At 36.8% G+C, this 27,338-nt stretch overlaps 1 protein-coding gene and 1 long non-coding RNA gene across 2 annotated transcripts in view; one reads left to right on the top strand and one right to left on the bottom strand.

Annotated features, from left to right (window-relative positions):
* The window catches only part of SRBD1 (S1 RNA binding domain 1), a gene marked incomplete at its 5' end in the record, with an annotated part of 187,745 nt that overhangs the window by 91,589 nt on the left and 68,818 nt on the right, over positions 1-27,338 (bottom strand). The window lies entirely within an intron of this gene.
* LOC120232041 lies at positions 1,722-27,338 on the top strand. Its single transcript, XR_005528479.1, has 3 exons — positions 1,722-1,762; positions 6,924-7,005; positions 26,942-27,338. It is a non-coding gene; the product is annotated as an uncharacterized LOC120232041 (long non-coding RNA).

Genomic DNA, 27,338 nt, shown 5'->3' with positions numbered 1-27,338 from the left:
CACTCTAAACCATCATGGAAAGCACATACACATGTGTGTGGATATGTGCACATGTGGATATATGTAAAAACCACTGCCATAAACACTGTCATCATTACTACTCAATTATAATGAATAACCACAATGTGAACAGGAAAGGGATCAGATGGGATATGATCCCACTTCTTGTCAGGAGAATCTAAAATCATCCTTTTAGTACACTTGAAGCCTCTGACTTCATGCAGGTGGCTAAATCATTTCCTTTCAGCATTTAATCAAAGCATCACACACATCATCCTCTTCCTTTCTTCTTTGCCTCCAAATACAAACCACTCTTTTACAGCTGACCTGTTTATGGTGGTTGACATCACTACAGCTCATTCAACATTTTATTGTTTTTTATTTTTTTAATGTTTTATTTATTTCTGAGAAAGAGAGAGAGGGAAAGACAGAGAGAGAGGGATGCAGCATGAGCAGGGGAGGGTCAGAGAGAGAGGGAGATGCAGAATCTGAAACAGGCTCCAGGCTCTGAGTTGGCCGTCAGCACAGAGCTCGACGTGGGGCTCAAACCCATGAACTGTGAGTTCATGACCTGAACCGAAGTTGAACGCTTAACTGACTGAGCCACCCACGCGCCCCTCAACATGTTAAAATCAGAGGTATTTTTTATGACAAAACATGAAAAGAAACATCATCTACCCTTAGAATTTACGAGACCTGTACCTCTCTGCCATACCATCTAGGTATCAAGACTCAAAACTAGAAACATGTTAGCCCTTAATTTTTAATCTACTCTTAGAAACTTCTTCCTTTCTCTGCTCCTCAATATTTATTTCAAGTCTGAGACAAGGTTAGTGGATAACTTTTAGCATACTGCCCCACTGTGAGAGCTGAGCACTAATAAAGTGTAAAAAAGTTAGTTTGCTACCCCTGTCTTTGAAAGAACTCTTGACTGAACTTTGACAACAATTATAAGCCACCAAGACTTGAGAGGATTACTTTGGGAAATATGAAGAATCATATTTTTTTGGCAACCAAGTCTATTGTCCTAAATTTCATAATAGGAAAAAACGAACATTCCGGGATTGAAAAGAAAGGCTGTTTATCCTGTTTCTCATCAATACTACCATCAGGATACAAAAAGAGGTAACTGAGTGCATATGACAAACTACAAAACCAACCACTGCCGAGACATTATCTCACTTAATGCTTTTATGGTGATGTTCTTTAACAGGTAAGTAATATGCCCAAGGTCATGTGGCTGGTAAACTACTGAGCTGGATTTGAACCCTAATCTGCTTGAAACCCAAGACTGAGCTCTTAACCAGCAGAAACACAAGTAACTTCTGAATAGCTTTACAACCCCTTATTAAAATGAAAACCCCCTATTTTTGTGCTAAACAATACATGTAATAATATCTTTTTAAGGAAGAACTATTTTCTTTTTGTTAACATTTTTTTAATGTTTATTCTTAAGAGACTGCGTGGGAGCACGCACATGTACACGTACACGTACACACACACACACACACACACACACACACACACACGTAAGCACGAGTGGGGGAGGGGCAGAGCGAGAGAGGGACACAGAATCCAAAGCAGGATCCAGGCTCTGAGCTGTCAGCACAGAGCCCAATGCGGAGCTCGAACCCACCAACCATGCGATCATGACCCGAGCCCGACTAAGGCACCCAGGAACCCCAAGAAGAACCATTTTCTTAAATAACAGATCCATAGGAGCACATTTCTCTCTTTCAATGCCTTCGCTTTCGATCAAAAGGTAAAATGGGTTTTCTTTTATGTGTCTAAGGTAGAACCTAAAGCATGGAGAAGGTCAAATATGTTCTATGATATCAGAGATGGACTTTAAAATTAAAAGGCAATTATGCTTTTTCTCCAAAATAAGCATTAGATTCTGCTTATCTTCTACTATGTAATGATCAAGGAGAAAATGCGAGGTCAAACAAAGCTTGAAGTGAACAAAACTCTTAGTGTGGCATACTAGGATGTTAGAAGTAACAAACTAGAAGGGACTTTTCAGCTCCATTATAGTGGTACTTCCTAACTGGGGGCCCTTGGTCTGCTAGGCAGGGAGAAACAGGATTAATAAAAACTGTATACAAAATATTTGCGCTAATGCACTTTTTTCCTAGGAAAAGGGATTACAGTTTTCTAGATTTCTAGAAAACTCCAAAAGAGGTTAGGAAGCATCATCACAGTATAAGAAGATCTAGTCACCAGTCATGGAAAATTTGGTTTCAAACACAAATCAACACTCAGTCTAACAAAGTTTTTTTTTTCTTTTTTTTCTAAAATAAATCTAGAGCGTCCGTGAAGTGCAGGCTGGACCTATTATTAAGGGAAAAGGATATTTTCTGAAATTTCACCACAAATTTATTTTCTATCATTTAAAGAAGGCTCCACAATTACCACTATTAAGTAAAGGGGACTGAAGTGGTAAATAAAAACTCCAATTAACTGTGGCCTTTAGCAGTCGGTACCTGAGAATTTGCTGGGTGATTCACTGTCTCTTGGAAGGTATAATTCTCAGTAGACTGAGGGAAACTGTTGCGAAGAAAAACACTCAGATAATAAATATTCCTCCAAATACCACACTGCCACTTCTTTTAAACAGAGGAATACAAAACAGATGTGACACTCTGCGCCGAAAGATTTTAGATTAACATTAATATTAAATCAATACAAAATGTAGTAAATTTCATATGCTTTAGTTATTAGATAGAATGAGTCCAAAAAACAGTTCAGGACTAAGCACAGATCAGAATGCTCCAATAATCTAAATGAACAGAAAAACCTCAACACTGATTTCTTCAATATAAAACACAGGAGGACCTAAGAAGTGTATGTGGCAAGGATTAAATGAAACAAATCAAGCTGGGAGTGGTGATGATTTTTTCCAGGAGAAGCTGAGAAGAACAAAAGTTATAACGACCCCACTTTCAAGGATAGACATTCAGAGGGCATGCTAGGTTTTATAAGCCACTTTCTGTTTATTGCAAGTTTCCCAATAAACTACTGGAAAAGTATTCCAATTATCTCTAATATATTTTGAGAAAAGCAAAAAGGAACTTTACATAAAATTCAGACAGCTCATGATTTAATAAATATTATATTCCATAAACCAAATTTCTCTCAGGTGTAAAGAAACTGGGCTCATAATCTTAGCAATTTGATTACTTTATTTATTTTGCCATAAAGCAGACAAGACTCTGAGCAGAATTTATTATTTGGGGGGAATTTAACTGACAGAATTGTAAATGAACTAAGGGTTCAATATTATTACAGTACTCTGAAGCTCCTTCAAATTGCTAGCACATATAAATACCTAAACATACATATATATATATATATATATATATATATATATATATATATGGCAGGTATCTCAAGCGTTAAAAATATGAAAGTACATTTCAGAAGCTACCACACTGGACTTAAATTTTACCAGATATATATGTTAATGTGCTAATGCTGTGTAATTAAATAGGTATTTTTAAAAACAATCAAATTCAGCATCATTTTAGGGTATCTTTTATTTAAAAATATACAAACCATACACTCAAAACTAAAATGTGAAATGCCCACAATATAGATGCATTTACTCTTAAATTCATTTTTTTAAATAAAAACTCTTTAAGTTAAATATGCTCAATTTTCTTATCTCAAGTAAGATTCAATGAAATTACATAAAGCTGACCGTTTATCAATGTAATTTGTTTTTGTTTTTAAAAACTAGGTTTAAACTACAGAATTTATAAGTACATTCTGCCAAAAGAGATTGTATGTTGATGAATCTTTTAAGACCCAGTTTGCAAGTAGTTTTCTTATAGTGACTATTTATTCTGACAATAAGAAAATGGCAATTTCTTTTACGAAATTGAGATGGGGATGGGGACTCCTTTCATGAGACAGGAGAACTAGTCATTTGTTTTTTTTAAGTTATTAGGCTAATAGTTTTCACATTCATTTACAAGGTTACATGACGTCTCCTCTCTTCTCCCCATTTCCCAAATTCGAAAATAGCTTTGTTTTCTTATTTTAAATCACATGCTTCCTTATGTTAACATGAGAATTTAATTCAAAAGTAATCTACTTAAATGAAAATGCAATTATTCAGGAAGATATCAAAATCAGCCAGGATATAATGCTTAAATTAATAAAAACTGATGTGTTTCTAATTCTTTTCAAAATACATTAGAATTCCTCAGACCTTATTGTGAGCTAACAGCTTTCATTTCTTCCTTCTGCCCACCAAAAAAAGGAGAAAACACATACACACACACACACGCACTAAATAACTACTACATTAAATGCATAGCTTATTTCGCTACAGTTTTTAAAAATAATTGATCTAAAAATGGTTCTTCCACATTTCAGACTGAGGAACATTCATATGGAGAGAGAGTAAATGGCCTGAGCTACGTTCCCCAACAAGAAATACAGAGTACTAAAAAAGTGAGGCAACACAGACCTGGATTCTGTGCTCTGCACACAAAATAACCTGTTCGAAAGTATGAAAGGATGGCTGTTGTGCTGTAGGGATAAGAGACAAGGCCCACACCAAAGCCCGTGAACACAGGGGGCTCTAGGATTTAATGGTTACAGTACAAAGCTTACTTCTAAGAAAATATCAAAGCAATTTTAGGTTCCTGTATTTAGTGATGAACTGCCATTTCAGGGAGTTCCAAATGAGCAATGTCTAGTCACTTTAAAAACTAGGGTAACCTGGTGATGATAAGGAAGCAAGGAAACAAGCAAAATCATAAACTGTTAACGACGTTTAAGCCGTAGGACTCTTGTGGATGGTATACTGAAAACATATATCAAAAGTTAAAAAACTATGCACTCTTTCTGAACCAGCTATTATATTTTTAAGAAATTATGCAAAAGATTTAAAAATACACAAAAAATGAATGGGTGCTATGTACCAGAGCCCAGCTTTAATGGAAAGAAACTGAAAACCAAAACATGTATCATTAGAGAGTTCATTAAATGAAAACTTATACTGTCAGTAAAAATTAGTTGCAAAACATTAAGTGAAAAAAACTAAGACTAAGGATGTGAAGGGCGTTTGGATGGCTCAGTTGGTTGAGCTTCCGACTCGATTTTGGCTCAGGTCACGATCTCGCAATTTGTGAGACTGAGACCCCATGACAGGCTCTGAGCGGGCAGCACGGAGCCTGCTTGGGATTCTCTCTACCTCTCTCTTTGCCCCTCCCCAGCTCGTGCACTCTCTCTCTCAAAATAAATACATGAACATTAAAAAAAAAGGCTATGATGAGACCAATATTTTAAAATATAGGTATATATAAAAAGAAAACAAGAAGATTTAAATAATGTGTTAATAGTGCTTAAGTGAGTTATTCCTTTAATTGCATTCTTGTTTTTTTAATTTTTCATCAATAGCCATATGAGATTTGTAAACAGAAAAAGTTTAAAATTTATGTTTAAAATAACAATTGTTAATTGACCAAGAAAGATGATATCACATGATGCCCAACATTTTCTTTTATCCTACCAAACTGTCCTGTGCAGTTATTAAAGTTATTTTGAATTTAATATGGGTAAAGATATCATTTGTTAGGAATAACTTCCACACAAGGCTTCTAGAAGATCTCAAACAATAAGTTTTATGATATTGCTGTAACATAAAAGAAAGCTAGAGCAGAAGAGAACAAGTTCTCAATTTATACACATAGGCTAGATAAGAAACAAATGTAGGATGAAAAATTTTCCAAGAAATTACATATTGTATATATCCTTAAGTTATACTCAGTCCTTGGCCTCTGAATCCACTTCCCAAGTTATCCTTCACAATCGCCAAGGCACAATCAGTTCACTACCCACAGCGTACCAGGTGCCAGGTGACACAGTAGTGAGCCAGGAAAGTTGGGTGTGTGGAAAAAAAAACCCACTAAAAACAAAATATGGTGAAAGAGGAAAAGAGAAATCACATAAGCTCAAGATTTCAAAAACACCAAACAAGTGTACCTTTAGATATGTAACACTAGCACCATCTGGTGGATGATCCATTAGAAACAATTCAATTGCCAGTTTAAAAAAAAAAAAAGAAAAAAAAACCTTTATTGATTTATTAGAAAAAAAAATTCTAAGCCTTCTTTCAAAATCTGAGCATTTTCCAAAGCCAATCAGCCTAGGAAGGGTACAGTAATCACACAGAGGACCCATCAGAAGCCCCGGGGCACTTAAAATGTCTACCAAAGATCTAGGTATTCCCAGGTGGACATCCTATCATATCTCAGCCACACAGCAAGGTTTCAACAGTACAGAGTTCCCTCGGCTACCTTTCCTGAAGTGCCCCATGCCACATCAGATGAAAAGAACACTTTCCAGCCACAAAAGAAACCCCAAAAAAGAAGACCGAAGTTAGCAACTATGGAACAGAACTTGAGTCTGAGGTTCCTCAGGGCACCAGTGACCTAGCCTTCCACGCTATAAACAAACCAACATTGTTTTGAGGCTATTTAGCATCAGAGGTTTATGTTCACAAGGATGCTCAGTCTCTACAGTGGACCAGCGTGTCAAAATATTACACTGAAATCCCTGGTACTGCTGGCAGTGGGACAGTCAATGATGGAGATGGCAAAAATCACTGGTGTCTTCAAATGCTATTGTAGGGGAAAGCAAATCAGCCAAGTGAAAGACAAAGAAGATGGAAAGCTTGTCTCCCGTTTTTTTGTTTTTTTTTAATGTTTATTTTTTGAGAGAGAGAGAGAACAAATGAGCAGGGGAGGGGCAGAGAGAGAGAGAGACAGAATCCAGAGCAGGCTCCAGGCTGAGCTGTCAGCATGGAGCCCGACGCAGGGCTCAAACTCACGAACCGTGAGATCATGACCTGAGCCAAAGTCAGATGCTTAACCGACTGACCCACCCAGGCGCCCCTTGTCTCCCATTTGTAGGCTGGATCCCTCAACTGAGGTAGAAGCTACTTCTGACCAAGAATGGCACCCGCAGAAATTATCATCTCCACTACTCTCCACAGTAAGCATCCCTTTCATTCTCTCTCTTCCTTCCCTTCACCATCTGCTTTCTCTTTTAAAAATCCCTCCTTTATTTCTTTTCCCCCCATCTATGTTTGAGACCAACATGAAGTTGTTACGAGTACAGCATGATCCCACAATGGGAGCTCAAGAAAAAGTTCCCACGGGAGCAACCACAAGGCCTGGAGCCTACATCATGTCAGACTAAACAAAAGGGCAGGGTCCCCAGACTCCAAGAGAAGAAAATCGGGCCCAAAGAGAGGAGCAATAACTGCGGAAGAAACTGTTTTCTGCAGCAGTACTGGAAACATTCCATGCTCACTACTGATGAGACACAAAAACTACAAAGGCAGGGAATAATGACCTGATTTTATAGTGAAAACATCCTTTGGTCAACATTTTGAAATGTATAGATTTAAAGAACATGACGTCAACCTACCTGCCAAGTTCCCCCTGCCCCATACACCAAAAAGTATGCTTCTCCTGATTCTTATATTTAACTCCAAAATCGTTCATTGACTCAATATGTATTTGTTCATTCTTTTTCAAACACAAGTCTATTCAGATTAAATTTGAGAGCTGCACAGAGAACTGTGTAGAATTTTCTTAAAAAGGGAAGTCTGCTCCACTAACTCATCCTTTTACCTTTTCTACTTTATATACATCTATGGGAGTTTATCCACTAGTAAATATGAGGAGTCCAGATTGCTAAAGCATAGACTGTTTAGAATGAAACTTACTATAAAATATTTTATTCCTTTATTTATCTACCCAATAACAGAAGTCAGAGGCTTCTGACTGAGCTGGGTGGCTCAGTGAGTTAAGTGTCTGACTCTTGATTTAGACTCAGGTCATGATCTCAAGGCTGTGACATCGAGCCCCATGTTAGGCTCCATGCTGGGCAAGAACATGCTTAAGATTCTCTGTCTCCTTTTCCCTCTGCCCCTCCCCGTTTCTCTCTCTCTAAAGAAACACATACAAAACAAAACCCCAAAGAACTCAGAATGGAAATTACCAATTTAGAGAATATTCTAATATTTGCTAATAATAGTAAGTGTTCAGTAATGCAATACTAATTATTAGAAGTTTTAAGGAAGAACAATAACAAAAAAGGAGAGAAGCAAAGGAAATGAGACAATGAAAAGTAAAATAATAACAATAATTAAAAGGAGACAGTCTGAGACCTACTTTGCCAGCAGGTAGTAGCCCAATTCTTTCTACCCACAGAATAAAGTTTTGGAAACAGCAATGGTTTGTGTTACATTCCCTAATACTCTTCTAAATATTACCACTGACAATCTCAGTGAATTTCATTAACGACACACATTGATTTTCATATACTGTTACCCATTCTTCCTTTGCTCCCTTCTCATACTTGTTTTATTCCTAACCCTCCAAACCCCTACTTTCCCCTGAAGTGAATTTATACCTTGGCAGAAGTCATTACCCCCACCCCCACCCCCATTACGGGAGACCCTAACTATGAACTTCATTTTATACATTCACCAGCTAGCAGCCTGCAGTTTGGATTGCCAAGCCCTATTCTGGAACAGCCTCAACTCTTTCTGGCCACCCAGATAATGCTGGGGAGGAAAAAAAAGAAAGAATAGAAAAGAAAAATCAAACCTGAACACACATGTCATGCATAAATAAGACCACTACTCTAGATCAACCAATTTTCTAATCATGGTTTTTAAAGATACACTGAACAGATGGAGAGAGAGCATGAATTTCAGTTCGGCTCACTGCTCCATTTACTTCTTTATCTATAGTCAGATCTTTACTTTTTTGGGATCACTGCACATTTCTGGCTCTGCTACATTATACTGTGTAAATATTTAGGAGAAATAATTCCTTTCAAGGATCTAAATTTCCACTGTCGTTATGGCAAATGAACCTGTTTATGCTATGTTTGTTAAGTAACAGCAAGCCTAGAAGAACACAGGAATTTACTAACATATGTGGTATACAAACATCACAATCATAAAGCTTCTCATGGGGACATAGCAAGAACATGAAAGGCCAGTTTATTTTTATTCCCACTGCCCTGTAATTTTCTTTAGCTCTACTACAACAGTCCTTAATTCAAGCCTTCCCTGCAGTTACAGGAACAGGGTAGGCTGAATGTACACAAACCATACTCAAAACTATCCTCATCTCATCTGACCTTCCTTGATTCCAGAACAATGGTCCTCAAACTTGATCCTGCATCAGAATGTACTGCAGGCTATTAAACCTTAGGTGGCTGGGCCCCTCCCCTGAGTTTCTGCTCCACTGGGGCCAAGAATTTGCATTACTAAGAAATTATCCAGTGGTGCTGGCACTGCTAGTCCTGGGACCATACTTTTTGGTTTAAGGTTTTACTGTGGTATGATTTACAGTCCACAAAATTCACCCATCTTAAAGAGTATAATTCAACGACTTTCAGTAAATGTTATACAAGCATCATCACAATCCAATTTCAGAACACTTTCATCCCCCAAAGATAGTGTGTGCCCATTTACAGTTTTCATTCCCACCGCCAGCCCCAGGCATCCACTTTCTATTTTCTGTCTCTATAGATTCACTTCATCGGGACATTTGTCATAAACGTTATCATAAAATATACGGTCTTCTGAATCTGGCTTCTTCACTTACGATGCTTTTGACCTTCTTCCATGTTGTAGCATCAGTGTTTCCTTTTTATTGCTGAACAGTATTCCATTGTTCTAGATATACTACATTGTATTTATCTATTCACCAGTTGATGGACTTTGGGGTGGGTTCCAATTTTCTGGTATTAAGAATAATGCTACAGGGAGCTTGGGTGGCTCAGGCTCTTGATTTCCGCTCAGGTCATGATCTCGCTGTTTTTGAGATTAAGCCCCCCTGTTGTGCTGCAAGCACAGAGCCTGCTTGGGTTTTCTCTCTCTCTCAGGAAAACAAAACAACAACAAAAGAAGAATTCGTCTTTACGTCAGACATACGTTTCATTTGGACAGATTCCCAGGAGTGGAAATGCTGAAGTACAGATTTATGCCTAATTTTAAAAGAAACTGCCTAGGTGCAATTAATGACAGCTCCAGTTTATTCATTTCCTTGATACTTGTTATTGTCTGTCTTTTCTACTAAAGCTATTCTAGTAGTTATCATGTGGTATCTTTTTACTTGTAGTTTAATCTACATATCTTTAATTAATAATGATGCTGTGCATTTATTCAACGTATTTGTTGGCCTTTCCTAATCTTCTTTAGTGAAATACCTATTCAAATCTGTTGCCTATTTTTAATTGGCTTGTCTCCTTGTTACCGAATCATAAGTGTTCTTTATGCATTATAAATACAAGTCCTTTATAAGACACGTGACTGGCATACATTTTCTTCCAAATTTTGGCTTCCCCTGTCATTTTCTTAATGGTCTTTTGAAAGACAACAGTTTTTAATTTTCATGAAGTCTAGGACTATACTTTGAGAACCACTGTTCTAAAGCCTCAAAAATTCAAAAGAAATAACAAACCCTTGAAAAATGTGAAAGCGTAGTGGTTTCCCATCTGCATAAGCAAATGCGTAACTGTCACTCACATCCGCTTTTCCATGGTGTTTGGTTTTAGCAAAGCCTCTCACAACTATCATCCTAAATAGATTTACCATTTTCAGGAAAAGAGAATTTGCAACTAACTGGCTTTAACATATTATGGAGTGAATAAATTCAGCTGCAAATGGGCCTGAGCTATCAACTGGGAACACTGGAAGGAATGTCACCACTAAAGAATATGAACTTCTGAGCCAGTGTTTTCAGAGTCACTGATCAGTCCTATGGCTTTTAACACCGTGCTTAAAGATGTAAGAAATATGTCCACTCTACAAATTAATGGGAACAAAGACAAATGGTGCACCACAGTAGAGATTGTCAAGAAAAGAGCATTCCCTGAAAGTTTCATTTATCTTTATATTTTTGTCTGATTTTATTAGCCTTCTTCACTTAAGGGCCTTTTAAGATCATTCATATATCATTACAGCTCTTTCTTTCTTGAAAAGCTATTGAACTTTAAATCAAGAGGGGCTAAAGATGGCAACCAAAGTTCTAATCTTGTCTAGAACCATAACTTGCAAATGTATGAAACATATTTCAAGAACGTATAGGGTAGGTTTAATTCAGGTAGAAGAATAGTAAGATTAGTAGTTGCTAAGGTGAAACCAAAATACTACATGTTTATCCCTTGATGATTACCCAAAAAGTAAAATCATAAGACTAAGAAGTTTATACGAACATTGTTTCTATAACCATGACCCGAGATACATATTCTGTGACTTTATGGAAAAACCCTAAAAATAGGAAGGATCCAATTAAAAGACAATCCATTTGCAACACAAGTCCTGTATATAATTCAAGTTAACCTAGAATGTAAAACAAGAAGCTTTGATTACTATAGAACTACCAGGCTTCCACTAAAATGATTTCAAATATTTATGTTTCGATGCATGGATACTATTGATAACATAAAAGCCATACATCCTCACTGCCTTCCAATTGCTGGAGATGGATTTTAGATTTCTACTGATTTCCATATATTACACTACAAGGAACAAGCCTATTGGTCAATATTCATTTTCCCTTTTCCACGGAGCCACTTAAAGCCACTTAAATAGAAGTTGTCTGAAGAGATGCCAGAAGATGTAGTTTCCCATGTGACCCACAGCTTCTCAACATGGTCTGGCTCCCAATAACTTCACTTTTAGGCATCTTCTCATCCAACCCTTTTTTTTTTTTTGGTTTTGGGTTTTTGTTGTTGTTGTTGTTTTCTTAAGTTTGCAATTAAATAACTGGAGTCAGTGGAACTTCTCTCCTAAATTATACCAAGTTAGGGTATCACCATCTCTGTGATGTTACTAGACTTGAGATCCAACATAAATATCAAGATATGAGAAATAGAAGAGTTTATGCAATAGCACACAGCCAATTATGATTTATCCATAAAACTGAAAGGTAAGCATAAGCAAAATATAATAGCATTTTAAGCTTTCATTTTATACCAGAGTTCAACTCCTTTCCTCAATCATTTAGATACCAGTTACTACCAGGAACAAACTCAACAGGTCAGCACTTCTCTCTTTTATTCACCAGTCTCCCTCTGGATGGCTCAAGGTGGAACAAACCAGAAACAGCAAGGACCTCAAACAGGATGTCTTACTCCTGGCCATTTAAGATTTGACAGTCATTAGTGTGTGCACGTGTATGGCAATATAGTCATAAATGAAGCTCGTCCTTGAAAATATGCAATTTCTTAGTGAAGTTCTTAATAAAAATGAGGAATACGGAGGAGTACTCTCCCCTAACCCTCACCATTTATCCAGTGAAATCCATAAAATAAACACTAAAACCTTCGCTTATACAAATAGTAAATTAGTATCATACCCAACAGGTATAAAGGAGAATAAAAGGATAGAAACAAGCACACACAAATCTACACAAACCCCATGGGCTTTCCAAAGCTAACAGAGCTGCACACTTCAGCAATTCATCCACGTCTGAACAAATGCCCTCAGTCGATTCCTTTGAAAGGAAAGAACGATCAGTTATATCTGTCTTCATCTTGTCTGAAAATCTTGACATTTTCCAGCAAGTAAAAGTTCCAAATGGCAGGTGTCAGAAGGCCTTAGCCTCACATGTGGTGCTGGAAGGCAAGAAAAGCAGCAACAGCATGCGGTCATGTCACAGCTACACAGAAGCTGCCTAGAGAGCACATTCTGAAAAGAGCAAACCTCAGACATGGTTAAATCAATCTGGTGCCAGATGCCACTATCGGAACAAAGCCTCGCTGCCAAAGATTAGCTGCCCAGAGAAACATTCAACTCAAGACTCTCACAAAAGGGAAAATGGCTGAGTGCAATGGCACCTGTCCATATTCTGTCTGTCTAATAATGTGGTCAAACTAGCCCCTTCCATGCAGAGAAGAAAATGGCCATAGTATGCTCTGCTTCGTCTTAACATGGGTATTATTTTCACTAGGGCCCATTCAGTTATTCTAAAGTAATAATGCAGGGGCGCCTGGGTGGCTCAGTCCGTTAAGCACCAGAATTCAGCTCAGGTCATGATCTCATGGTTTGTGGGTCAAGCCCTGCGTCGGGCTCTGTGCTGACAGTCAGCTCAGAGCCTGGAGCCTGTTTCAGATTCTGTATGTCCCTCTCTCTCTCTGACCCTCCCCTGCTCACGCTGTCTCTCTCTCTCTCTCTCTCTCTCTCTCAGAAACAAATAAAATCATTTTAAAAAATTTTAAAAAAAAGAAGTAATAATGCAGATCTACTACATTTGCATAGTACTTTTACCTTTTTAAAGTGTTTTAAGATCTACTAACTCTAACTTCCTATAAGGAAGTCAGGATCACAAATTCCTCTTCATTTTACCTATTGAGCAAAAGAGAACCAAAGAGCTCAAGTTAGGCCAAGATCATCTGAAACCAAGACTTAAAAAGAAAAAAAGTGATCTGTGAACTATCTGGCCAGACTTCTTTCTGTTTAGATGGCTACTCTTGTTTGTCTGTTCCTTGCCTCCCAATCATCTTTTCCCAATAATATAGCTTTGAAGCCTTTTGAAAGTTGTTTGGAAAGATCCATCAATAAGCATTTTGTTCCCAGAGGTTAATATAATTGGCACGATGGTCTCTGTTTCTACTCAGATCGGACTCTTTTAATTTTTAATGTTTTATTTATTTCTGAGAGAGAGAGAGACAGCGTGATCAGAGGAGGGTCAGAGAGACAGGGAGATACAGAATCTGAAGCAGGCTCCAGGCTCTTTGCTAGCTGTCAGCACAGAGCCCGATGCGGGGCTCGAACACACGAACCATGAGTTCATGACCTGAGCCAAAGTCGGAGACTTAACTGACTGAGCCACCCAGGTGCCCCTCAGATCTGATTCTTAAGAAACAGTAGTGAAGGGGCACCTGGCAAGCTTAGTTGGTGGAATAGGCAACCCTTGATCTCGGAGTCTGAGCCCCATGTTGGGTGTAGAGATTACTTAAAAATAAAGTCTTTAGGGGCACCTGGATGGCTCAGTCGATTAAGCGTACGACTTTGGCTCAGGTCATGATCTCACGGTTCTTGAGTTCAAGCCCTGCATCGGGCTCTGTGCTGATGGCTCAGAGCCTGGAGCCTGCTTCAGATTCTGTGTCTCCCTCTCTCTCTCTGCCCCTCCCCCCATTTGTGCTCTGTCTCCAAAAAATAAATAAAATGTTAAAAAAAAAATCAAGTCTTTGAAAACAATTCTTTAAAAAAGACAGAATAATGATTCTGAGGAATATTCAAAGCAGGAGATGCTGGAGAAGCATAAAATAAGTTATCTGTTTAGGGAGAAGCATTCACTGTCAGGTCATTTGGTCAGATACATCTGAAACTAAATAAACTAGGATTCACTAAGATGAGGAATACAAAATATAATGAAAAAATCCATCCATGGAAAAGAAAATCCATTATCATTAGGGCTTTTGCTCTATTCAAATATATAAAAGGGATGACTGCACCAAAGATTTATACATCAAAATCCCTAACTTCCTCCCATACTTGAAAAGACAAAGCATAAACATGAACCAGGACCTCACTTGGGTTCAAGTTAGAAACTAGTTTTTTTCCTACATTTTTACTTACTATGGCTACACCACTGAAATTTATTTATTTGCCATATACTTGTGCCTGTTTCCACACTAAAATAATTCACTGGAATCCACATTGTCTTGTCTTGCCTTCTAAGCAACCAGCAAGTACTATTCTTCAGCTGTGTGCAGTTGCTCACATAATTTCTCATCTTTGTACTTTTAGATCTTATTCTTTTGGGAAGGATTAAAGTAAATATCGATTAACACAGACCTACATTCCATAAGGATTGAGAGTACTCTCACATAAACATTCTACTCCAATGTTTATAGCAGCACTATCAGCAGTAGCCAAATTATGGAAAGAACCCAAATGTCCATCAACTGATCAATGGATTAAGAAGATGGGGTATATTTATACAATGGAATACTACTCAGAGATGAAAAGGAATGAAATCTTGCCATTTGCAACAATGTGGATGGAACTGGAGAGTATTATTTTAAGCAAAATAAGTCAGTCAGAGAAAGAAATATGATTTCACTAATATGTGGAAATTGAGAAATTTAACAGATGAACACAGGGAAAGGGAAGGAAAAATAAGATAAAAGAGAGGGAGGCAAACCATAAGAGACTCAAATACAGAGGACAAACTGAGGATTGATGGGGGTGAGTTAAACGGGTGATGGGCATTAAGGAAGGAACTTGTTGGGATGAGGACTGGGTGTTGTATGTAAGTGATGAATCACTGGTTTCTACTCCTGAAGCCAAGACTACACTGTATGTTAACCAACTTGAGAATGATAATAATAACTACAATAAAAAGAAATCAAATGTATTAAATACAATTTAAAAATGAAATAAATGTTAAAATTTTTCTAAATTAACTTTTTGCTCACCATTTACTCAGAAGAATTTCATTTCTGTAAAACAAGGTATTTTGATATGATTATTTTCCATGTCTGCTGTCTTTTTTCCTATATACTTTGCTAACTTAATTGATTCCAGACTTTTCAGCATCTCATGTTTTTCTGCTTTACCCAGTGAAACAGAGGCATTTTTTTTTTCATTTACATGGAGAAAAACCAATTTCTGTTCACGTTTGGGACACAGCAAAGATGAAAGTTGGTAAAAACAAAGTGGGGTGCTGTTGTCAAGAAATGTTTCTTGCTCAAAACCATGCAAATGAAAAATAGACACATGAGATAGATAAGCTTTGCATTAGAATCAGAATTGGTACATATTTCAACTGAAATACAAGCAGAACTAGGACAAGCCATATACAAGTATCTTGTAATTTTCAATGTCATGAAAATAGTCATCAGTTTCACGCTACAAAAAAAGGCAGAGCATAAACTTGGACACTTAAATGTTAGCTGTCTAATGACACCATCTCTTCAATTAAGCTGAAGAAAAGAAAAGGCTTATGAAAATCACTGAATGTTCTCTAAAACTTAAACATAAGTCCATATGAAGTCAATTCTCCCTTCAGATCTCTAAAATCTTATAATACCTCGTATAGTCTCCTTGGCCATTTTAAATGTTAATTACTGGGCCTTATTTTCGGCAAACATTTATCTCAACAATCTTCAATGTTAAGAAAATCATAAATAGCAAGAAAAGGACACTAAAACTAACAAATGAATAAACATAAGCTCCTGGTCTAATTTCCTCTATTCCTTCATAAAGTTTCCTGCCCCCAAATTTTAAAACCTGGCCACTAGATATTTACATAATTTTAAAAGCACAACATACTAAATAAAGTTGTTCAGATATTTAGTCACAATGTAAAGGTATCTAGACTTTAAAATTAAAAACAAATCTAAAAATGACACAAATTACAAGAAAGCTAAAGCTGTGTTCTTGAGACTCCCAAACGTAAGAAAGGAAAAGAAAGTTATGCCGTCACTTAAATCTACTTAACACCATGTGTAAGGAAAATCTGTGATATAATCTGATCCTGAAGAATTTAAACTACAGACTTCCTGATTCTCCAGTGCTGGCAATCACCTCCCACAGTAACTGGGCACAATGGCTGAAAAAGCTTTTAAAATTACTGTATTTCCCTTAAGCTTGTTTAAGTATGAAGTCTCTATTCCAAAGTAAATTTTAAATGACTTAATGTTGTTCTAAAAATATATTTTATATCAAAGGGCTCCAATGAATTTTTCCTGTTAATTTCAAGTTTTCTAACTCAAATTTAGGACTATTATAAGTAAAACTACAATCTTTAAAGTAATGTTAATGTAGCACATCACATACTTGGAGTCGTATTACAACGTCATTTTCATTTGAAAGTTACAAAAACAAAAACAAAAGTGTTAAAACACAAGCCCAAGTGTATGTATATTAATGTAATAATGACTTTTTTGATTCTTAGAGGAAAACTGAATAGTGGTGTTTCTTCTTTATGTGCAATTATAAAGAATGGATTGCTAAATGTAGTAAATAAATGATTTTACTAAAAACAGATATAAAAATGATTTAAATAATAAATCTTTATAAAACAAAACAAATTATTTGTAGACTGAGGCATTCTTACACAGTGAGATGGATGATGTTAACTTTTTCTTCATATTTAAATGGGAGGGAAAAGAAAAAGAAAGAAAGAAGAGAGAAAAAGGAGAGGGAGAGACACAGGAAGCAGACAGATAAGTGTTTTCAGGAGAGAAAGAGAGCAAGAGAGCAAGCGAGCACACACATAACGCATACATGACTGGCAAATCCATTAAAATATTTTTTTTCACTAAAATATGTAGGATACAAACTAATAACGGCTTATAAAGAAGTAACAGAATGTAACCAGTCGACCCGAAGCAGCCTTCTTTGCCAAACTATCTACCCACCCCACTCTCAGGGGGATATACTGGTAGTAAAATGAATGCATTTTCCTCACCTGGAATAAATCACTATCATCATGAGCAAGTTTGAGAGTATCCATTTCTAACCTTATCTGGTGGTTAAAAAACAAAACCTCACATATTAGAAACACACGCACATACAAAGAAGAAACTAAAAATCACTTTTTCCTTTTCTTTCAGCCTATTTCCCAGGCTTAGAAACCAAGCTTCTGTCAGCAGACATTTTTCAAACATCCATTTTGGTTCCAACTTGGCCCTTTAAATATTCCCCAATACACTTGGAATAATGCAGGATTCTAAGATAAATTTTAGGAAATAAATGAGCATGCATGCTGATGTGTGCGTATACACTCTATATTTGCTTCAGGCTTTCACTTCGCCATTTAAAAATGTAAATTCTCCATTAAATAAACACACAACAGATCACTCATATCTGAAATTAGCCTTTTCCACCATTTTCAAATACGAGGAGCAAGATTTTAAAGGAAGTAATACTTCTGAGCCAGAAAGATGTAGACTACACTATAATCAAAGAAAAAAGAGGCATAAAGTGTACACAACTTACACCTAAATTTATTGTTCTTCTGGAAAGTTGTGTTTTCGTCACAAAGGTAAGAATATATGGCATCAGCCTCCACATCTTAATATCTGTAGGGAAAAAAAGTCTTTCAACTGTGTAAGAATCATTTAGGTGAAGCTCCTATGAAAACACCTGCCAAGAAGCTTGAACTATCATATTAAATGGATCACAGGGTTTACAAAGTGCTGCAGACGTTCAAAGGCATTCCTGGCACTGAGTATCATAATCGCAGCGAGAAGACTACACTTCAGGCACACGTCTAGGTCATTTCTCTGAATTGTTTCTTCTCAAATTAAAATGTCAAAAATTATGCTATCAAATGCTGTCCCTAAGGAATGCCGGCTCAACCCAAAGAGCAGCTACCAATTAGTAAAGTCAGGCCTTTTAATGGGGAAAAAATTTCTTTTTCTATTGATAACTGAAATTAGCAGGGTCCAGAAAGAAAAGTTTCATCTCAGCAGTTAGTTTAAGTGCTACTGATAGCTATAATCACATGCAGGCTGCAATTCCTTTTGAAAGGCTTTTCAAATGAACAAATACAAAGAAAAAAGAGAAACACAAGTGTTTTCATAGTGAATGACTGCCTAGGATTACTGAGTTATAAAAAGCCAAGGTTAGAGACCCAGATATACATGAGTATTGTGAACTAACAAACCAAAGTCAAATGAAATCCTTGCTCACTCTTTTGACAAGGTCAGTGCACCCATCCCTTAGCACAATAACTGATTGAATTTCAAGTTATAGAAGGCACTTCAGGAAAATAAAATCCACCACAAATCATTTAATGTTTCTCTATTGCCTTGGATGAACAAATAAAACCCTCTAAGAAAAACATTTCCAGTTCACTCTGTTATTTCCCAAAAGCTGCATATTGCTCAGGCTGCCTTGTCGAAGTGTTCATTCACTAGCAGCATTAAGTGTGTTGACGTAAGAGATGTTCTTTGGCAGCCAATCATACTGTATCTTTTTCACCTGAAAGTCCAGATGAATTTATATAATACTTGTCATTTGTAGAAGTCATGTTCACCTACTAGAAAGAGCAACTGATTGTCCATGAACTTCCCCCTAAAAGTTCTAAAACCTGATTTCAAATACAAACAAGCTCACAGAATAGAACTGTTTACGTGAGACATGCACATAAATTATCTAGTCTTACACTTTGGCAAAAAGCACTGTAAGACCTGTGGCTTCTAAAGCAATCAAAAGGTCTATTTTAGCTGTGTCAAGAGACATTAAAAGCAAAAATTCAACGGTATATATTCCCATCTATATATTCCTTCTGTACTTTTCATGAAAAGCCTCTTTGATTTGAAATATCAAACACTTCCCAGTATTGTTGTTTTTTAAAGTTCTCATTCCCAGAGACTAAGTTTCTTGGCTTTGTGGCTCAAGCGATGACAAACAGATCATTTCCTATTCACTCCACTTACCTCATGATCAACAAGACTGCTAGAATCCAGTTATGTTAAGAATTATTTTCAACAGCCACCTTCAATTACAAATGTTTGACATGATCACAGACTTTCAGTGCTAATCCCCTTTCAAGTTGAAATACCCACACAAGGGCCCTTTGAGACACGCAGCATGGCTATTTTCTTTGCTTTGCCTTATCCTGCAAGGCAGCTGAAATACACTTGAATCCTTTCTCTCCACCCCCATTACTACCATCCATTCTTTATGCAAAGTAGCATGCAGACCCACATGCCTTTGTCAAGACATAAGTCTTGGTTAAGACAGGTTAAGACATATTTTCTAAGAAAGGAAAAGCAAATCTTCACGTAATTGACTCTCATTTCCCCAAGTTTTCCACCTATGGACTATCCTTCCTTAGTTTTCACAGATTTGCATGATCTGAGTATACTTCATTTCTGGAGCCCTACTGCTAACCACAATTCCAGACACAGAAACTTTTAGTCTGGTCTGAATATTCAAGGAGAATACCCATCACTTAATCCAAATGGAAAGAAAACCTGAATCTATAAAAACGAATCGATCAACATACTAAATTATACGTATCTCCTGAAGAAATTTTTTAAATTTCAAAGAATAATACAATTTTCTGGTACATCAAATTAAGGCATTTATGCCAAGAACATACATTGAAGTCTTTACTATTTCCAAGTGACAATCAACCTGGGCTTTGAGCAAAAAGAGGGTGATTTTGCATTAGGTGTAGGTGGATTCATGAAAGTCTGCTCTTAACCTGAATTCTCACAAGTCAAAGTCCATTTTAAGTTCATTTTCAATGCAACCAGACAGCTCCCCAGCTAAAGGAACTATAAAATGAAATTTTAATAGTGCAAAGAATTAATTGATATAGCAATTGATCATCCCTTCCATTATGAACTTTTTAACTTGTGATTTTGTGTTTAGAATTTGAATTATTGAATTACACTTTTCTTTCTGCCTGTGCCATACTTACATGAACCATGGAAATGTTTTCCTGTTAGAAGAAACGTCTGTCCTCCTTCACCTAAAGCTAGTTTATGTTCCCAAGGGAAATGGGAAGAGGTAAAAATTTCCTGCTAAGAAGGACCAAGCAAGAATACAATAATCACACAAATTATCCTTGGGACACACCCCCTCAGCTAACAGTAAGTTAAATCTGAAAGTGAAGGATTTCAGGATATGTCACCTCCAAATTTGCCACTTTGACAAAATAATTATTTTAAGCTGAAGGAATCTGAAAAACAGCAGGTACAAGAAGGATTCTCTGATCCCTTTCCCCCTTGAAGCAGGTCATTAGACTCTCCTATCAGAGCTATCTTCCTTATAAAGGAGCATCCTTACCTGTGAAGATGAAGGGATGCCAAGAAACTCTAAACACGAACTTTGCCAAGTTTCCACCAATTTACTACCAATTTACTACCTACTCTTTTCATCCTATCATGTTTTTCCACAACTTTCCACTCTTCATCAAACCTAGTATCAAAACACTCAGGCTTAACCATTTCTTTGGGTCTTCATTCCCTTATGAAGGCTCATGTGGCACATAAAACTTAACTGAAATAATTGTGCATGCTTTTCTCTGTTAATCCGTCTTTGTCAGTTTAATTTTCAGACCCAGTCAGGGACTTTAGTCAAGGAAAAGTTTTCCCTCCTCTATAAAACCAAGAAATCAAGCTCTATCTTCAAATACTTTCCGTCCTGGTCATGTCACTCTTCTTCTAGGACACTTAACCCAACGCTCCAGCAAGGTCCTATCTACAGGACAGCACACCAGATGTGGTAGAGAGATCTTCTCTTTCCTCCTCCACATTCTTCACCATATAAAACTATGTGAGGCCAGAGGTAATCCCTCGATGGCTATCTCCTATCATTTGCTAAGATTTCTAGCTCAAAAACTGCCTAGTTATATAACAAGAGCTAGTTTACCCCTTGAAAGGCCACTCCTCCAGAATGCTTCCTTAAAAAAATGACCAGTTGATGAAATGGTTTCAACATAGCATTGAGACCAGCTTAGTTCATGGTGCATTCTACAACATTTAAAAGTGGAAGAGGATGGGAAACTCAAAGTGCTGTATTCCATGACCTTAATAACAAACCATTTAAAAGAGTTTGAGGACCCACAAAGAACAAAATCTGGCTACACTGATCACTGACCCTCATGCCCCTTCTGGAACATGAGGACTTGGATGAGGTCTTTGAGGGTTTTCTGACCCTACTACTGTATTATGCATGACTTGGGGAAATTCTTTAATGCTAAAAACAGATGAAAATGGATTAATCTGAATATAAACTCATTCTTGTTCAGAAGGTTTTTGCTATTGTCTCCAACTTCTCCAAATGAACAAAAATAAAAGAGTAAGTTAAGTTGAAAATAGGCAAGTTTACTCCCTTAAGTCAAACTTTCCAGAAACGCCTACCATATTTAAACGATAGAGAGGTGAAAAAGCATGTGTGTGGAAATAGCATGAGATTGAAGATCAGATAGCCTGACCTAAGTCCCCATTCCTCTAAGTCTTTAATCCCTATTAGCCTGCAGTCCAGCTTCCTCACCTGTAAAATGCAAAGAATACTTAACAACCAGGGGATTACCGTGAGAAATAAATATGGATTGGATCGGTGCAAAGGTGCTTGAAGGCAGTAGGAAGCCCATGGGATAGTATTACAAAGAAGTCTGAAGCAAAGAACTTACTAAAATCTACTTTTTTTCACCTCTAAGAGAAGGATACCATGATTTAAGTTAGAAATACCTATCAGAACACAAAATGATTTACTATAAAGATATTTTCTAGGTAAGACTCCTCAAGTCAACATTCGAAAGCAAGGTTCCTGCTTTTTGACTGAAGTAACCTTTTTGCAAACAAACCATGTGAAATTCTTACTGAGAGTACTTTCCAGGTTATGAAATCACATTCTACAAAGCAGTGATGTACTGCCACAGTGGATCAGCACGAAGAAGTAGTAGTGGTGAGGTAGTGTGCTGGGTAATCAGGAGCACTAAATGATAGAAGTATAACTCCACCAGTAAACAGATATGAATCTCAACAAAAAGCAAATGTGAGAAATCAAATTTATGTGGCAGTTCACCTATGAAAGAAAAGGGAAAAAAGATTATTTTATTGCCATCATTTATTCCCTAAAATGCAAAAACACCATTCAGAAATGTATCCCAACACAAATAATTTGACTGCGACTTAGTTTAGCTAGTTTTCAAGCTCAAATTAGGCAGCAAAACAAGTTTCTTACATGCTTACCTAATCCGTGACTGAAATGAAAACAAATGCATGTCACACTTCTGGACCCTTCTCAGAGAATAAAATGGAATGGGGGTTGCTGGAACTGTCCGAAACCTTCTGGCTCCATCATTATGGAAATCGATGAACAGTCTGAGTCAGGGTTTCCAGAGGAAATATCTATTTTCATCAGTGTCTCTGGAAGAAATGCTTTTCAAAGTGTTCCAATTCTCATTTAAACCACTTTTAAAATTATTAACAACTTCCTTATACCTTCAAATTTTACAGCACTAACAATTTTCAAAGCAGTTTCAACCCAAAACTCCAAGTCTGTCTTAGATTATGAACAGCTATGACAGACCATGTTCTTTACCAAATATCCTTATTCAGTCCTTTTATCACTGGATGTCACTCCTTCATTTTCAAAGGAATTTCTGTACCTTATGAGAAAACATACTGCTGAGCAAAATGACTAAGACATTTGGAAACTAATAGTACTTTAAGCTCCAGAATAGCACAGTCAGTGAGAATCTGGGAATAAGAGCAGATGAAGAGATATCCTATCAGACATGAAGTCCAAATGAAACGGGACTTATGATTAGCTACTGAGCATTTACAGGGTCTGGCACTGTTGTTCTCCAATATGTGTTAGTTTTCTCTAATTGTCACGATAACCCTGCTATTATCCCATTCATCAGCTGAGGCAACTGAGGCACAAAGAGGTTAGGTAATTTGCTAAAGTTTATATTTATACAACTAGAAGTGGCAGACATACAATAGCAACACACGATCTGACCTAAGAGCACAAATTCGTAACCACTAGTTTGAGCTACGTACTATATTCAGCACAATGCCGACATCTCATTGTTTTCATATTCCTGAGAGGCAGGTATGATTATTCTAATTTTGCTGATTAGAAAACAGAAGCTCAGAGAGATGAAGAAACTTGCCCAAAGCCAGGCAGCTAATAAGAAGTAGAGATGAAGTTCAAACTCGAGACTGTAGGACTGAAGTCTATGCTCCTAGGACTTAGCACTAGACATCTCATCTACTAAAGAGCAGTGACTCCTCTACCTCTGCACAATCCCTCAACAGTCATTATGACGCTTATAACTCCTCTTCTGGTTCTTCCACGCAATACAGACTCTTCAAGGAATCTACTGAATATTTAAGTAATTATCCACAATACTTCCCAACTTCCTTGAGTATGCTAGGAGATTATTTTGATGAAATCCAATTTGCCTAGTTTTTATTTTGTTGCTCATGCTTTTGGGGTTATATGTAGGAATCCTTTGCCAAATTCAAGGTCATGAAGCTTTACTGCTATGCTTTCTCCTAAGAGTTTTATAGTTTTAAGCTTTTACATTCAGGTCTTTGATCCATTTTAAGTTAATTTTGGTATATGCTGTTAAGAGTCAAATTTCATTCTTTTGCATGTGGCTTTCCAGTTGTGCCACCAATATTTGTTGAAAAGACTATTCTTTCCTCATTGAATGATCTTGGCACACTTGGTGAAATCAGTTGATCAAAGAAGTGAAGGTTCATCTATGAACTCTCAGCTCTATTCCATTGATTTATATGTCTATCTTTGTGTCACATACCACAATTGGTTGAAGTTTTGAAATCAGAAAATGTGAGCCTTCCACTCTGTCCTTTTTCAAAGTTGTTTTGGCTATTCAGGATCCCTTGCAATTCCATATGAATTTTAGAATTGTTTGTCAACTTCTACAAAGAAGTCAGCTGAGACTCTGACAGGGATCACACTGAATATCAGTTTGGGGATTATTGCCATTTTAATAACATCTTCTAAACCTTGAACTTGTGATGTCTTTCCATTAATTTAGATCTGAAATTTCTTTCAACAGTGTTTTATAGTTTTAAGAGTAGGTTTTATATTTCTTTTGTTAAACTTATTGCTAGGTATTTTATTCTTAGGGATGTTATTATAAATGGAATTTCCTTACTTCATTTTTGGATTTTTCAAGTGTATACAAATAGAATTGTTGTAATTGGTCTCGAATCTTGCAAACTTGCTGAACATTTTAATTAGCTGAACAAGGTTTTTTTAGGTATATATTTTAGTAGTTTTTACAAATAAGATCATATCCTCTGTGAACAGAGAAAGCTTTCTTCTTTTCCCATCTGGATGCTTTTTATTTTATTTTTTGCCTAACTGCCCTGGCTGGAACCTCCAATAAATGTTGAATAGAAGTGGCCAGAATAGATTCCTTGTTACTGATCTTAGGGAAAAGTATCCAGTCTTTCACCGTTAACTGTGATGTTAGCTATGAGTTTCTTCACCTGCTACTTACCTGGTTGAGGAAGTTCTCTTCATGTGTTTTCTTGGTGTTATTATAATGAAAAAATGCTGGATTCTGTCAAATGCTTTTTCTGTGTCTACTAAAGTAATCATATGAATTTTGTTTTTTATTCTTTGATATGATCTATTACATTCTCAGATTTTTAGATTGGGAACTAACCTTACATCCTTGGTATAAGTCTCATTTGGTCATCAAGTGTTACTTGTTTTATAGGTTGCTAGATTTGGTTTGCTAGTATTTTGTTGAGAATTTTTACATTTATATCCATAATTGGTACTGGTCTATAGTTTTCTTGGTCTGGTTTTGGTATCAGGGTAATACTGGCCTCATAGAAAAAGTTCAGAAGTGTTCCTCCTTCTGTATTCTGGAAGAGTGAGGAATTAGTTTTAATGTGTGGTAGAATTCAATGGTAAAGCCAATTGGATCTGGTTTTTCTTTGTGGTTAGTTTTTTTTCTTACTGACTCCCTGTGTTTGTATGTTATAGGCCTATTCAGAGAATCTCTCTCTTCTTGAATCATGTTTAGTAGTTTGTGTCTTTTCAGGAACTTGCCCATTTCATCTAAGTTATCTAATTTATTGGTATATAATTTTTATAGGTTCATATATTTGTTATATCTTTTTTTTTTTAATTTTTATTTTTATTTATTTCTGGGTGAGAGAGAGACAGCGTGAGCAGGGGAGGGTCAGAGAGAGAGGGAGTCACAGACTGAAACAGGCTCCAGGCTCTGAGCTGGCAGTCAGCACAGAGCCCGATGCGGGGCTCGAACCCACGAACCACGAGATCATGACCTAAGCGAAAGTCAGACGCTTAACCGACTAAGCCACCCAGGCGCCCCTGTTATATCTTTTTATATATCATTATTCCTTTATAGTAATTTTTATTTTTGTAAAGTCAGTAGTGATACCCTCTTTCCATTTCTGATTTTAATGATTTTAGCCTTCTCTTTGTCTCTTGGTGGGTTTCGTTAACAACTTGTCCATGTTGTTGATACTTTCTAAGAAACAACTTTTGATTTCATTAAATTTCTCCTCTGTTTTTCTCTTCTCTATTCCATCCATTTATGTTCTGTTCTTTATGATTTCCTTTCTTCTGCCTGTTTGAAGTTTAGTGTGCTCTTCTTTATTGTCATATGTGGAAGGCTAAGTTTTTGCTTTGAGACTTCTTTTTTGAATACAGGCATTTACGGTTATAAGTTTTCCTCCTAGCACTCCTTTAGTTGTATCCAATAGCTGTATTGGTGTATTTTGTCTTTACTTCCATTCAATGTATTTTCTCACTTCCTTTTTGATTTCCTGTTTGATTAATTATTTATGGGTTAATTATTTAATATTCAATTTCCACGTATTTGTGAATCTCCCAATTTTCTTTCTAATTTCTAATCTCATTCCATTGTGCTTATGGGACATGCTTTATAGTGTTTCTACCCTCTTACATTTTATTTATTTGTTTATCACCGTCACTGCTTTAAATTTTGCTTTTATTGTGGTAACATATTAACAACATATTATTTATCATTTAACGATTCATATGTGTACAACTCAGTGTCATTAAATACATTCACAAGGTTGTTAAACAAACTAGTGTCTAAATTCAGAACTTCATCATATCCAACCCAAACTTTACCGCCGTTAAATGACAGTAATTTGCCCTACCACCTTTCCTCCCACCCCTCCTCCTGTTACCCTTTATTCCCCTTTTGTCTTGAAGAATGCCTCTTCTAAATACCTCATATAAGTGGAATCATGCAATATTTATTTATCCTGTGTCTAGCTTCTTTTCATGTGCTTATTGGCTATTTGTATCTCTTCTTTGGAGAAACGTCTATCCAAGTCCTTTACTAATTTTTGAACTGGGTTGTGTGTCTTTCTGGTAGAATTTTATGTATACTTCTGGAACCAGCCCTTTCTTCGCTGCTTCTCTATTTCTCTGTAGGTATTTGGCTGTGTCCCGGTGGTAAATGTGGAGATCTTCTGGCTGTCATCAGAGATGCCAAACGCAAACTGCTCTTTGGCAGTTTGTGTGAAGAGGTGTGAACCCACTTTCTCACAGGGCATCCTGGGCTAGAGGGGTATCTCTTCCAGATGTACTTCAGTGAAACCAGATTCAGAGCTTGAGCAGATACACTACTGCAGGCATGGACCTAACTCGAACCGGCAACAGCACACAAGTACCAACGGGGCCACAGAGCCTCTGCCAGCACCTCTGCACTGCTCACTGCTCGACGGGCCTTCCTTGACATCTGGAAATGCTTTCTTTTGACTAGGAATTGCCTGGGATATAAATTTCCATTCTTTACTTTTGTCATTTCTGTGTCTCACATTTTAATATA

The sequence above is a fragment of the Hyaena hyaena genome, unplaced genomic scaffold (assembly GCF_003009895.1).
Source record: "Hyaena hyaena isolate Hyena2069 unplaced genomic scaffold, ASM300989v1 scaffold_64, whole genome shotgun sequence".
In the NCBI taxonomy this organism is placed as follows: Eukaryota; Metazoa; Chordata; class Mammalia; order Carnivora; family Hyaenidae; genus Hyaena; species Hyaena hyaena.
The sequence above is the reverse complement of the archived record's forward strand: the minus strand, read 5'-3'. Positions and strand labels throughout refer to the sequence as shown.